At 48.9% G+C, this 15,589-nt stretch overlaps 2 protein-coding genes across 3 annotated transcripts in view; one reads left to right on the top strand and one right to left on the bottom strand.

The window, feature by feature from the left end:
* LOC126531152 (uncharacterized) overlaps positions 1–15,589 on the bottom strand; it is a 143,940-nt gene that overhangs the window by 60,756 nt on the left and 67,595 nt on the right. The gene's annotated exons all lie outside the window — the stretch shown is intronic.
* LOC126531151 (uncharacterized) overlaps positions 12,542–15,589 on the top strand; it is a 49,452-nt gene continuing 46,404 nt past the window's right edge. The window contains exon 1 of the mRNA XM_050178567.2: positions 12,542–12,706. The gene's annotated coding sequence lies outside the window, so the exon portion shown is untranslated. The remainder of the gene's footprint in view (positions 12,707–15,589) is intronic.

Genomic DNA, 15,589 nt, shown 5'->3' with positions numbered 1-15,589 from the left:
CGAACGGGAAGCGTATCGAGTGGCTGTGCTGAAGGAACAGGGTTCGAAACCAACCGCCGGAACAACTTGGGCCCCTAAGTATGCGGCAATGTGTGCCTGCTACTCTACAACGAGCCTCCTTCACGCCGACCTAGGTGCCTGTATCTTCGGGACTGCGTAGGTACCGCTTTTCAATAAAACTATTTGACGCCGACTTGGAGCACTGTATATGTGCCACTCGGTCAGTGCTGGTCATCGATGAACCTCTTTGATGCCAATTTGAGTCACTAGGCATGTAGCAGAGGTGTGCGCAGTCTTTCACGCCAACGCTTAAGCACGCTGTGACATGGGTATGCGCCGCTCTTCAATGAACTTCTCGCCAACTTGGCTCACGGAGTGTGTGCCGCCAGCGAGGGAAGGATTCTCCTTACGCAAAAAGGTGAGGCGTGCAGACAGGACACAAGAGACACAATAGAAGTGGACAACACGAACGACTCTCAGCGTTCGCAGCCACCGGCGCGCCACGCTTCTAGTCTCGGAGGCGACGCGCGGAGTTCTCGGCATAGCCACTAGACGGCGCAGCGCGTCTAGAAAAAAGCGAGCGAGGAGAGCCCGGTTAATTGCCGTATGACGCGTTTCTCAGCATGCGCACTCAGCGGCGCGCCACGCATTTCGAAGGCCACGCGCGACCCTCATGGCGACGGCGGCCGCTTGATGGCACCGAGTGTTCGTATGGAAGCACGAAATAGGAATCCATACATAACTCGTTCCGACGGTGAAAATAAGTTGTGTCGCCATATTGCTTCACTGCTAAACGCGTCACCATTCACAGTCACTGTACGATGAGTTCTACCGAATTAAAACAAACAATTCTAATGCAACAAGTGACACCTAGTGTCCCAAGTTGGCCATAGAAGACCAGAAACTGGCCAACGGAAAAGTGGGAAAAATAGGCAAAGAAAACTACTGCTTTAAAACAACGGTGCTGTGAACGCAACCTTCTTTGGAAGACTGGCGTGCCTCTGCAATTGCTGAAGCACCTTTCATTGCACGCGGTACTCCAAGACACATTACATACGTAGACTTTTAGTCAGGAGGCGGTCAAAATGATCACGCTCTATAATATATGAAGTACAAGAGATGCATACAAAAGCGATAGACGTTCGCCATGAGATCTTAGTCGATTCGTAGTCACTGTGGCATCCAAGGCAACACTGTCACTGACAGTTTAGTACACATGGCGATTGCTGGAAATGAGGCATACCAATACCACTCTCGTAAAGCGACGCATGCATCAATTTGCGTCAAATATCTGTCCGAGTGTCGAAAGATAGTTGCTTTGAAAACGGTAGTTGGAAGTCGATTCTATATCGCATTGAACCAAAAATACAATTCAATATTCTAGTAATGGGCAGCCGTTCTGTCGAAACAGTAATACACCGAGTAATACGCCTATTGTCACTGCACACAAAAAGTGCATTTTACATATAATAAGCCGAATCGGTGGTGCCATGTGCTCTTGCTCGGAATCAGAAGATAGTGAGCGCATTCATCCTCTACATCGAAAGAAAAAAAAAAGATAAATTGCGCACTCTGGACAAAAGAGCCATTCTTACTGGAAGCATATTGGGGCCGTATCCAATTATTTAACTACTAGAACTTGCAGTCAGCACCTTAAATGATTTGGAAGCAAATGGCGGTTAATTACTAAAGCGGCATAACATGTACTGCCTGATGTATGCCTTGCGGAAATATCCCTGTGCAGCAGTTTAAGGTTTCTGCGAAGTATTTCTAGATCTGGATCCTGTTGCAATCTAACCTTGTATATATTGCATTGTACACTTCGCTTCTTTGAAATACAAGTGAACTGCAAGCGACAGCTCCGTAATCTTGATTGAGATTACCTGCTGTGCAAATTCGGTGTATTGTGACACACAATGGGATAGTTCGAGCTTTATGTGAAATATGCGTTAGCGCGTTCCGACATTTACTTTCGTGTTGCTTTATTACTCTATCTCGTTTGTTTGTGTGTTTGCTCGAGACCACCCATCTTTGTTATGCGCCTATGTGTCTTGTTTGCTCGTTTCACTTGAGATGGCCTTTCTTTGCTATGTACTGTTTTCCTAAAAAAAAAAAAAAGCAGTAGCGGGTAATATTCATGATGCCAATGCGTCTCCTGCAAGAGCATTAAAACAGAAAAAAACTATGGCTATTCAGTGATCTCCGAAGGTTCTTAATTATCCATCCCTGATCAGACAATACAGAATTAAGGCTTGGAAGCCCGCACTAAAAATAGAGCGCCCATCAGAAGCAGCTGTCCGCCGCTATGAGTTCAAGATAATGCTTTCTGAATTCTGGGTATCAGTTAACCAATGCATGGACAATACGTGACCTTAACAAGGACGCCCCAAATATTGAAGCACCGCAATCGACGAGTTGCTTATACGTTCGCTGATGAGTAGACGGGCTTGGCGATATTACCGCCTAATAGCGCCATAATGCACGCATACTTTCAGCTGACGCGGATTTATCTGCGTAACGTATGCGCAAACATGGAGACAAACATGTTAAGATGTCGTTTGCATGGCCCGGCCCCTTATTCCCAGCCACTACATGTCTTCGAAGCTGGCAGCGAGCCGCTAGAACGGTAGCTAGAAGAGCACATAAGCGGTCTCGTGGTTCATCACTATTCCACACATTGCCGTCGGCAACGCCTGTTTGCAGAGCTCCCGGTCAAAATGGGACGGCCCACTCACGGACGCGCGCGCAGGATGGACACCCATTCCTAAGTGCACAGCCTATCGGCAAGCTGCAGTGTCCCACCGAGCGTATTCAGAGATCGTAAACAAACAAACAAACCCGGGTTCACAGGGGAGCTCGCGTGCTTCCGGACAACGGGAAGCTGGGGCGCCCGTTTGATGCCCGCCGCGCTTTTCGAAAGAAGTATAGTTTGCGCTCGGTGAAGTGCACGTGACCGGTGGACAGCAAAAGTAAAAAGAAATCGCCCCCGAGTCGCCGGGGATGCCCCTATAGTTTGTGCCCACAAAACAAACACACCGCTCAGGAGGCACGCGTGAGTGTATCATCTCGCGCAGAACCAGGCGAAACTTTCGCGGTCGGCGTTGACAGAACTGTTCTGTCAACAATGAACACCACAGCTTCCGCTGCCATTGTCCAGGTAACGCGTTCGTCAAAAGACACGAGCTCGCACGTGCACGCAGCCTGCATCAGGCCTGTGCACGTTCAAGGCCACTACACGCACTCGCGACACGGAAGCCGGGTTCAACCATCACTCGTCCACAATGGATTTTAATAATCTATCGCTGAAGGTGGCCGCATATCAACTTTTTCGAATAGGAATCGAATAAGTATAGTAAGTATCGAATATCGAAGTCAAACGCAGACGCAGGTATATTTGCAGCAGGAATATTTATTTCGGTACAATTGAGTACCACGCTTGTACTGACAGATGCAGCTAACTATCAGAGACAAAAGACAGCTATGAAAACATAACTAAATATCGGAGACAATGAATCAGTATTAAATAGAGGATCACGAATTTTCATACAGCCTCTCAACATCTTTACAGGATGGTTAGACAAGGTTTCCAAGAATGAATCGCTGCTGTATGACTAGCTCTCTAACAGCACTAACTGGTTTCGGGAAAAAGACCAGAGGTTGTCAAAAAAAAAAAAAAAATGTCGCTAGAGGACTTTTGTGCTATAGACACAAATAAAAAGCCCCGTTGCAAGAATGACATCACTAGTTCTAGCGTAAAAGATAAAACTGCTACATGACTAGAGTAGCAAAAGCATTAACTGGTAGAATACAATAAAAACCGCCGGTTAGCATGTACGCTTCCAGAGCGATGCCGAATAGAAAACTTGCAATACACATTTTGTTTCTGCATTGCTTAAAAAAAGCTTTTGTCGTTGTTTAATTTCTGATAATTAGCGATACTTTATTTCGGATATTCAAGAATACTAAATAGTTCCATTTCGAATACGGATAGTTTGTAACATTCGATTCGTTTTCCAAGTTTCGAATATTAGCCCACCCCTACTTATCGGTGCTCGTCAAACTCAGCAGGGATCAATACCCACGCAACCAACAGTACTGCGCGTGTGAAGCACTATAGGGGTTGTCAGAGTTGTCGGACGATCCCACCGCTGTTACCAGTTGTAGGAGTTGTCGCACGATCTCGCCGCTGCCACCATTTGTAAGGGTTGAAGGTCGTAGAGAGGAACTTGGGAGGAACTAGGCGTACAGGGTTTGTTTACAGTATTTACATTTTAAACAAGAGACATTCGACAGCCTAGCGTGGCTTCCCAAATGGAGCACGCAACACGAAACGTACAGCAAACGAGCACACAGCTCCAAACACACCCAGCACACAGCTCACGAGCACGAGCACGATGACGAGCACATCCTAGCAGCCGACAACAGCCGCTTATAAGCACTCCGTGTTCCCTAGATCCCTAGGTGAGGGAAACGGCAGTTCACCGCCGATTCGCAGCGTCAAACGTCAACGCAGTCGACCCACCGGTTGTCCATTATCTTGAGTCTTGAAAGGCGCGTTGGTTCCCCGAGCTGACCCCCGCAGCGTGCCCGCCGGTTGTCCATTGTCCTGCGCCTCTAAATTCCAGAGCTGCCTTTCTCCTGTAGTCGCCACGAGTGTCAGCAGACTGTGACGAATCCTGGGGGCCGAGGAAAACGTACCGCAAAGCACCCTTTTGTTAGGGAAGCTCTTCTTGCTGCAGAGAGAGACCATGAAGACCCGGAAAATCAATCAACAATACACGGGGCGCCAAATATGGCCAGCCCTGCTGCCGTAGTCTCCAGTTCTCCGAAGAGAGTTCATGGTCGGTTAGCGCTGTCGTCCACGCTGGTTCTTTGAAGGGCGCCACCACCGCGGGTCGATCGGAGCACCTGCAGCGGGCTGAGATAGTTTTGCAGAGCACTACCCCTGCAGGGCAATTCTAAGAGGGTGCGCTAATTAACTGATTTAAAGCGAAGTTTTCTTTCGACTCTTCCTCCGACTTTTCCGCTGCTGCTGTTGCTGCTGTCTTGCACGCCACGTTGTCAGAGTAGAAAAATCCTAGTTTGGTTTCTACTGGACCTTTCCAACGATACCTACCTGCCTACCTAAACCTACACCTATACCCACCTACACCTACCTACCCACCTATCTTACCTTACCCCACCAAACCTGACCTACGGTCGGTCTGTGCGCTCTCGGTCACTGCTGAGTTTGACGTGTATGTGCCGCTCCTCAATGAACCTCTTTCACTTGGGTCACTGGGTTGTACTTGGTCCAGTATTTAGAGCATCCGGCTGCTGTGCTAAGGGAAAAAGAGATCGAAACCAGCCGTAATACCAATCCGGGTCACTTGGTATGCGGCATCGGCTATGTACCGCTCTTCAATGAACCTCTCAGACACCAACTTGGGCAATAGGATAGACAGTTGGGCGAGTTGGTACGGTAACATGATTATGGCTTCTAGCGCGAAGTGAAACACGGACACAGAAAGGAGCAGACAGGACGAGCGCTAAAATAGCGCTCGTCCTGTCTGCTCCTTTCTGTGTCCGTGTTTCACTTCGCGCTAGAAGCCATAATCATGTTACCAACTTGGGCCACTGGGCAAGTGCGGCTTGGTAAGTACCGCTCTTCAACGAACCTCTGTGACGCCGCCTTGGGTAACTTTGAACAGTTCAAGAGCAGCGCGTTTCCTTGATTTTGATATGCAACAAACGCAGCGAGCTGTTTGCGCGTTGTTGACAGGAGACGCGTGCTGTTATCGCGATGTCTATCTTGTTGGAAACATTTAATTTTTACGTCTTTAAAGATTCTCTACAACGCCCTAGTTAACAGCTAACACGTTGACAATTTGATCAACGATTAAAACGCCAGCTAATTGCCTGTATTTAATTCAGTGTCAGCGAGTAAAAAAAAATAATTGGCGGTTTCTTCACAAGACTCTAAACAACATGCACTATGACTCATTCCCGTAGAATAATCCGCGATTGTTAATACTCTGCGCATAATAAAAGCGACACTTCGTATATACAAGCGAAACAATATCGCGTGCCCATCAGAGAAACCCCGGCAAGTTAGGATCGCACACGTTGTGGGTGATTCGTATACAAGACGCCCGCATTACATATATGCGGGAAACGAACTAAACAGTGCCATTTCCGTTTTGAAATTGTTACCTTCATTTTCGTTAACTGTAGCGCGCGATAACTGTGATGCTACGGCGCAACGCTGCAGCATGGGTCCATGCTAGCAAAAGCAGAGGCAAAGACGGAAACGAGAAGCGGGCGAAATTGCTAATCTCATAACGCTCCTATTCATGGTGCCTGCATACGGCCCGCTATTTCGAGACGTTACCCTGTAAGTTTAACAGGGAAACTCGACCACTCTTAATGCTCCGGCTTGTTGCAAAACAAGCTTACCATTCTCAATACACCCACAAGATTCCACAAGAGCGAACGGATTCCAAGAAACCTATCTCGTTAAGAAGTTAGAACGTAGCCTCGAAAACCGCCGGTCATATTAAGGAGTACGATCCCTTTATCAGCGTAGCCAGTGAGACAAGTCAAAGTATAACTTATATACGACTAACTTCGCTTTGGCCACACCGCAAAACAAACAAACGTCCAAATTTGTCAGCGCATTTGGTAACGCTCCGCCGAAGACACGCGCCCAAGAAACCAATTAGCGAGCGCCTCAATCTGCATCAACGGAGCACCGCGTGTCAAGACACCTACGCGTACAGTGCGGCCGCATGCGTAACACGCTCTACACTTGCCCCCGCTTGCCTCACGAAAACATCTGTTTCGCAGTTTCCGCTGCAACACTTGCGGAAAACGCAGAGTCGATCGCTGCGGGCCCCGCACACTAAAGGTACGAGCTGTAGGAACAAAGAACACGAATGAGCATTCAGATTAATGGTTTGAGGTGAACTGATGCAAATCGCGCGAAAGCCGCGGCGTCGATCAGCTGAAGCGTCGGTTCCTCGCCGACCACGGATGGATGGATGGAGGGAGGAGGAGGAATAAACTTTTATTGTGGAACCAGCACTTTATGATGGCCGGGCCTAAGCCTCCCACGAAGGGACGTCGAGGGCTTGCCTCGCCGCCGCCTCGCGGGCGTGCTGGGTCGCCCAGGTTTGGTCGTCAAGGGCGGAGCTCCGCAGAGCCTCATGCAACCTCGACGAGAGAGTCATGGTGTTAGTCTGGGTGTACTGTGCTGGGCACTCCCATAGCATATGCGGAAGTGTAGCCGGGTGAATTCCACAGCACCGGCAGTTGGGGGTAGTGTAGACGTCCGGAAATATAAGGTTGAGGCGGGCGGGTGAAGGGTACGTGTTTGTTTGTAGTAGACGCAGGGTGGTAGCCTGCGCCCGGCTGAACTTTGGGTGAGGCGGGGGGAAGATTCGGCGACTGAGGTAAAATGCGTTAACGAGATCGTTATAAGTTGTCAGACTGTCCCTGGTGCCCAACTCATCTCCAGTGACTCCGGCGCGGTTGACTAGGCCTCGCGCAATGGAGTGGGTGACCTCGTTGAGATTGGGGAGGTGTGGGCGGACAGGGCCGGCATGGGCCGGGATCCATGTTAGGGAGATTATGCTGTCTTTAGAGTGTGGTGCCTGGCAGAGGATGCGAAGAGCTTGGGGAGAAATACGGCCTTTGCTGAAGTTAGTAACGGCTGAGCGAGAGTCACACACTATGGTGTGACAGGTGGGATCTAAAGTGGCCAGGGCGATTGCCACTTCTTCAGCCGTCTCCGCAGTGGGGGTAGTGACGCTGCAGGCGTGGTGTAGGACTCCATCGCGTGTGGCGACGGCCACAAATCGTGTGCCATGGGAGTATTGGGCTGCATCAACAAATATGACGCCAGGTACGTGGGCAAGGGCTTTTATGATAGCTCCGGCCCGAGCTTGGCGCCGGGCCCTGTTATATTCAGGGTGCATATTTCTAGGGATAGGGTCTATGTAGATCCAGCTACGGATGTCGTTCGGGATCGGTTGTTTGGGGCCCTGTTGCTGATGGTAGGTGAAGCCAAGCGTGGACAGAATAAAGCGCCCCGTTTCAGTAAGGGTGAGCCGTTCAAGCTGAGAGCGCTGTTGGGCTTCAATGAGTTCGGAAAGGTTGTTGTGAACTCCCAGTTGGTTGAAGAGTTCAGTGCTGGTGCAATGTGTGAGACCAAGTGCTTGCTTGTAGACCCCTCGTATGAGGGTGTCGAGCTTGTTTTGCTCAGCCCGGTACCAGTTGAGGTACGCAGCAACGTGGGTAATGTGGCATATGACAGGATTGGACGAGTCGGAGAAGGCTTTCTTCTTTGAGTCCTCCGCGTCGGTTAGATATACGTTTAAGAAGTCGTAGGGTGTTTTGAGATTGGGCACAGATCTTGTTGAGAGCCAAGGCGTTGGAGCCGTTGGTAGAGATGGTGAGACCGAGAACCCGGATTCTAGGGACGTGTGGGATAGGACTGCCATCTTGAAGGCGTAGGGTGATGGCGTCACAGGGTCGGTGATCAGATTGGTGTTTGGGAGGGCGACCTCGCTGAATGGGCTTGTATAGCAGAAGCTCCGATTTAGCCGGCGAACAGCGCAGTCCGGTCCCTTGGAGATAGGCTTCAACCGTGTCAATCGCCGTTTGGAGGGCTGATTCCACTTGACCATCACTGCCTCGGTACGACCAGATGGTGATGTCGTCGGCGTAGATGGTATGGTTGATATTGTCGACTTGCTGTAGTTGCTTGGCAAGGCCAATCATGACTAAGTTAAAGAGCATCGGAGAGATAACTGAACCTTGCGGGGTGCCTTTGCTGCCAAGGGGAAGCTGGTCTGATCGTAAATCCCCGGCCGAGAGGGTAGCCGTGCGATTGGAGAGAAAGTCACGGATGTAATTGTAGGCTCGCTCTCCCAGGTGGAGGTTGGAGACCTGGTCAAGGATAGCTGCATGGGAAATGTTATCAAAGGCTTGAGTGAGGTCGAGTCCGAGAATGGCTTTCATGTTACGGGAACGATTGTTTAGCACTTGATGTTTGAGCTGCAACATAGCGTCTTGAGTAGAAAGGTGAGGGCGAAATCCAATGATGGTGTGGGGATAGAGAGAGTTGTCCTCGAGGTGACTGTTGATGCGTGCTAAGAAGGCGTGTTCCATCACCTTGCCTACGCATGAAGTGAGGGAGATGGGCCTTAAGTTATTGAGGCTAGATGGTTTGCCAGGCTTTGGGATTAGGATAACGTTGGCAGTCTTCCAGGCGGCTGGAAGGGCACCACTGCGCCAGCAATCGTTGATGTAGTCAGTCAGATGGGACACGGACTCGTCATCGAGATTGCGAAGGCTTTTGTTAGTGACCCCGTCTGGCCCTGGAGCAGAACGACCGTTAAGCTTGCGTAGAGCGGCATGTATTTCAGATACGCTGAAATCGACGTCTAGTGTAGGGTTGGGGCTACCGATGTAATTGCTGTGTGGACTGACTTGTCCCCTGGAGATATATCTGGTGCAGAGGTAGTCAAGCACCTGTTGTGGACCTTGCTTAAGGGTCTCCGCATAAAGGGGCTTCTGCAGCCGATACCATCAAGCAGATGTTTGAGGAGTTTCCACGAGGAAGGGCGATGAAGTTGTCCATCCACCGTGTTACACAGCTCAGTCCATTGTTGCCGGCTGAGGGTTTGACAATGCTCCTCGATGGCTGTGTTCAGTTTGGAAATCTTACTTCTGAGGCGACGGTTTAGGCGCTGCCCCTTCCATCGAGCTAGGATGGAGGCTTTAGCCTCCAGAAGATGGGCGAGGCGGCTATCCATGCGTTCAACTGAGGCATCTGTAGTTACCACCCGAGTGGCCGTTTGAACATCAGTGCGTAGCGCTTGCATCCAGGTGTTAATGTCGGTAATGCCTTCTGCTGAGGTAGAACCTATGCGTATTTTTCGAAAAACATCCCAGTCGGTAATGGTGAATTCTTTAGTGGGGGCAGGGGCGGCAGCGAGTTGGGGTAAAGAGAGAGCAAGGATATAATGGTCGCTGCCCAGGTCTTGCTGGGTATTGGTCCAGTGTGCATTGTTGACATGTTTGATGAAGGTGAGGTCGGGGGTAGAGTCCCGGGTAGTGGAAGTACCGAGGCGTGTAGGAAAGGAGGGATCCGTGATGAGCGTAAGGCCTAAGTCGTGGTAATCTTGCCAGAGGTTGCGAGCTGCAGCTTCCGTGCGAACGTAGCCCCAGCCTGTGTGGGCGAGGTTGAAATCACCGCCAATGAGTAGGGGGTGCGTTCCAGCTACGTGAAGAGCCTTCTTAAAGAGGGTGAGGAAGCGACACCTTGCTTTATCCTTGGGGCTATTGTAAATGTTCAGAAGGAAGATGCATTCTTTCCGTTTACGATTGGGAATTAATTCGAGGAATAGATGTTCGATGTGAGGACTATTGAGATCATGTTCAATAACATGGTGGAAAACTTTATTTGGTCCTGGAAGTAGTGATAACTAACCACTAAGCGGGCCGCTCCCACGTCGGGACCGGAAGGCCAAGCCTCACGGCCACGTCGTGAGCCTGCTGGACAGCCCAGAATTGTTCATCCAGGTCCAGTTCCCTATAACGCCACTAGAGTTTCCTATAAACACCACTAGAGCAAACTACGGCGCTAATGTCTACTGGAGCTGTAGGTGTAGTGGTTAACCGAGAGTGGGAATGATGGTGAGTACGTATAGATTTGCCTACACTTAATCCTTCTGGCTCAAAACGGCTTTGTGAGTTTGCAGATTAGTCTTTCGGGCAAATTATTGCATTGGAAAGGCGACAACTCAAATACTATGTATCCGTGCAAAAAATTATTGCCTTCGTGCGTTTGGAAAACTACTATTGCTTAGAAATCTATGAAGCAACAGCGTGATAAATAACGCCTACAGAACGTCCGAAGCCACAATTATCAGACAAATCGGCGTATATTTACCCATCTTTCCCAACGTACACTGTAAAATAATTTACATCCATAAAAGTGAGAAACGGTGTAAATGTGTCTAACTCACACCCTTAGGGTGTGACTTATATAACTGACACCCTAAGGGTGTGAGTTATATACACATTTACACCTCTTTTCACTTTTAAGGGTGTAAATTATTTTACAGTGTATAGCTGGAACAAGCGCAGCGCCAGAGTCGACTGCCGTTAATTCGACCCTTCCGAGACCGCAAGATTTGATCGAATTATCCGGAATGGCGAATTCACAAACGACGGCAAGATTACAACATTCGGATAATTTTTCTATAACCGACACTAGTTTCTGTTCTCTCTGGTCCTTGCTCTTGGTCCTTGCGACTCAATCGTCATGCGGAGACGAGTGCCGACATGTTTAAACGCTGCCTCAGCGTCGGACTGAAAGCAAAAGTACGACAAAAGGTCTTCACGCCTAGAGAAGCAACAGCACCATTTGCTGGATTTCGTGTGTTTTTAAGCATTAGCAACCGCGGCGATGTACGAGGGAAGGCCGGCGAAGTCAAATTAACAGAATAAACACGCTTTCGCCTTCGAACTAACAGCTTCTTTTTTTTTTTGCCATAGCTAATGCATGGTTTCTCGCCAGAATTTCCCAGCGCATTCGAATTAGGCGAAAAGGCGAATTATCCGAGGTAGAATTAACGAGTCAATCAAGTGTTGCTGGCGCCGCTACACATATCTTTGACCTTCACAAATGCCAAAACTAGGCAACAACTTGGCCAGTTACCTTGCAAGCGGTCGAAAAAGAGATGTCATGCGACTCCTCCGAGAGCATATCCTCCTTTGACAGAGGGGTTACGTCATCAGCAGCTACACGTGATGGCGCTCTTCGGAAGGTAGAGCAGTGGTGTTGCGTTCGCAACGCCTCACAAGTGCGTGGGTGTATAAGGTCGCGACTCACGAGCGGCGAGACAGAAGGAACGCGAAGGTGAGGATACTGATACTCAAGTGGAGAATTAACGCTGACTTTCTGAACTGCTACGGTGAGAAAGGTCATTTACAATCGTTACGTCCTGATGCGGTTTCGTGTTTCGAGGCGCAAGAGGAGAGCGCCTCGAACTTTACGTCTACATGCGACGTCGAGAATACATCACAGAGAGGTGCGCGAACGACTTGCATGCACTGAAAAGTTCATCATGGCGCCGTTAAGCACACATTCTACGGAATGTGGAACAAACTCTTTCGTCCTTTAAAGTTGGATTTAAAGGGAAGTTTCCCAGCACGCCATCACACAAAATGCCGTTACCTGCTATCAGTATATAGTCTGATCATGATTTTTTCACAGTGATTCGCCAAGAAATCTACGCTGCAGAAAGGGCAGACACGTGATCAAATTCGAGCAACAGGCACAAACGCCACGCCTCTCAATCTCTTTTCCCTCCTCTCTCTCTCTTTCTCTCTGCCTCCGCACTTCTCCAAGACAACCAGGCGGCCAGCGAGAGCGCAGCCTTTTTCCCGTTTCCACTCTCCTCCCAGGTTCTCGCGCGGGCTTTCACTCTCTCTCCAAGCGGATCCAGGCGCGCGCGAGCCCGCCCGCTCCCGCGCGGGCTCAAAAGACCCGGAGCGCGGACCCCGCGCACTCGGCCACCGTCCCGCGACCGGGACACACCGGCACAGCGCTCTTCTCGGGGTGCGCACGGCGCTCTACCCTCAACGCCTGCGCGGCGCACGCTTCCTCCGTAGCCACAGCGGCTGACTTGACGCGACGACGACTGTTTTCCATCAGGTGAGTGGCACGGGCCGATGGTAGGTGGCACAGGGTTACCGAAGAAAACGACGGACTTCGAACTCTAGGCCATTTGTGTGCGCGAGAGTGATCGAAAGGTTTCCGGCAACGGATGAAGTTCGTGCAGTGGATGCATAAGTGGCTACGGGAGTTCTGCTGCTGAGCGTGAGGTCGAGGGGTTCGAATCCTGGCCGCGTTTCTATGGAGGCGGAATGGGAAAACGCTTCCGTTAACCGTGCTTTCGGTGCACGTTAAGGAACCTCAAGTGGTAAAAATTAATTTAGAGTACTCTGCTAGTAAGTTAAACCAAGCCAACTCAATCAATCAATCAATCAATCAATGGACCATTCAATCACTCAATCAATCAATCGACCAATCGATCACTCAATCAATCAATCAATCAATCAATCAATCAATCAATCAATCAATCAATCAATCAATCAATCAATCAATCAATCGAATGTTTACCAGCAAGGCACATTTCGTAAAGTGTGCTTGCTGACAACTCTTTGCACTCAAGCCAACTCTGTATTCGAGCCAGCTAAAAAAAGCTGGAGTGGCGGTCGAAAAATAATCTGGAGTTACCCATTGCGGCATCTCTAATCACCCGTGATTTGCATTTGAACGTTCAGCCAGAAAAAGACTAATTTTTCACTTATATTTTAGCGGAGAAAAAGGTTAGATGCGTAGCCGGGGAGCCCGGAACCCTTTTGAGCGTACTTAAGGAAAGACGAATCGCCCAGCCTTTAAGCACAGCTTCTAGAAAATATTATATATACGGGTACAAAGAAGGTAAAACACATGCGCAGAGAGGGGGCAACGTACCAGTGTCGGAAAGAAAAGAAAGTGAGACAAGACCAGCACGAATCCGCCTATATTCGGGCGCACTGAACAAACAGGACGCATACCCAGCCCCACTTTACACAGAAGGCGCAGTGCTGGGGCTTTGAACAGGCGCTGCGTCTTTCAAAAGAAGGAACAATCAAAATAAGAACATGGCGCAGACCGAGGTTCCAACATGACTGCAAAGACCGGCCGTTTGACAAATTTGTGTAACAATAATTAAAAGTGCTGCAATAATAACCACCAGCCTAAATTAATAACCTGCAGGGCAAGGGTCTTTGCCATAGAACCGTGTTTACTGCACTCTTGCGTAAACAGTATACCGACTATATGCCTGCAAGCTTCCAACGTTTGACTACTTCCCCTAACCTAATTATGTGCCACTATAGACTGCGTCTAGATCTCCTTGGTACATATGCACACCAAGTCTGTTACTCTGTGAGTGGTGGACAGGTTATCGGTTCTGAACTCTCACATGACCTGACCCAACTCAGCTTCTTCGTTACAAACTGAACCATAGAATATTACCTATTGGATCCGTCAACATTACTTACTGTTGAACATTTTGCCCGCATATTACAGCTGTAGCACTTGTCGCTTGCCTTTCCGTTTCTGGTCGCACGCCTATTTTCCTTAACACAACAGTCGTCGAGGTCCGAGGCACCAGAGCCCATGTTCACAAAACGCTCCTACGCTAAAATTATTTTTGAGAGTAAATACCAGCCAACACTGCACGACACTGCACACGTTATTGGCAAAGGCGGCCAGTCGATGGCAAATATCACTTACGAACGAAAACATGCTTGGATTCGGCCTCAGAATTTCTAATACGAACGCCGCTTACATGAGTTCAAGCCCGCAAACATGCACCTCGCGTCCAACAAACACTTCCGCTCTGTAGTAAAAAAATTAATAAAAAGAAAACGATATACTGTGTAAATATAAATGGCCACGTCGCCCGCTTACAGGCGGAAATTGAATAAATGGATTCCCCTAAATGCTATTCAACAGTAGTTCAATATAAAACACATTTTAGAAGCCTGAAATTCAGCGGAACGTATTTACGCAATGAACGCGTCCCCCCCCCCCCAAAAGAAAAAAAAAAGATCGACTTCAAACTTCACATCCAATGTCTCTGAGCATCGAGTATTCAAAGTAACCAGCCAATGGAAACAGATGAATAAAACGATGAACAAAAGCAACAACAAAGCAAGGTCGGGAAGGGCAAAGTGACTTGGCGGCTTAAAATGCGACGCTTAAATTTCGACCCGCGTCGTCGCGTTAACCAACGTGCGCGACACTACCACTGCAGTTCGGGCTCTGAAACGAAGTTCCGGACGCCATGTATACAGCCTAAAACGACGCCACAACCCACTGAAACTGACCTAGCGTAACAGATATTCTCATCGAAACTCCCTTAACAGCGTCTCCCCATTTACGTGCCACTCACCTACACACACGCCAAGCACCTGCCAACGTTTTCGAATTTTCGAAAGGTTTACGAATTTGGGTCTGTATTTAAATTTTACGAATGCGCCATCAAGTTTAACGGAATATTAGTTCCGCTTGTGAAAGTGTATCCTAAGTCGGTCTGTGTACCTTCCGTTGCAGGTATTTCGATGGTGAAGGATGCAAACTCGCCTCGAGCAAGTTTTACGAGTTCTTAAAGCAGGTCAACGTGGCTACAGCTAAGTGGCTGAAAAAGTCACTATGGTCTAGAAACAGTGTGTTGCTTGCCCGTATTTGCTGTTCCTAGTTTGTTGTTGCTCGGTGTGCTGCAGTTAAAGTTAAATCGCAGTTGTTCAAGTGCCTACGTATCCCTCAAAAGACATGCAATGAGGAATAGCTTTCAAAAACAAAAAAAGAAAACAACAAAAAGGCGAGTGCTATCTTCTCCACGGACAGGCCGCCATGGGAATCTGAACCTGGCAACGTTTAACGCTAGAACGTTATCTAGTGAGGCGAGTCTAGCAGTGCTAATGGAGAAATTAGAGGGCACTAAATGGGATATAATAGCGCTCAGTGAAGTTAGGAGGACAA

Source organism: Dermacentor andersoni, chromosome 5 (genome assembly GCF_023375885.2).
Source record: "Dermacentor andersoni chromosome 5, qqDerAnde1_hic_scaffold, whole genome shotgun sequence".
Lineage (NCBI taxonomy): Eukaryota > Metazoa > Arthropoda > Arachnida > Ixodida > Ixodidae > Dermacentor > Dermacentor andersoni.
Note: the sequence above shows the minus strand (reverse complement) of the source record. Positions and strands in the feature narration are given on the sequence as shown.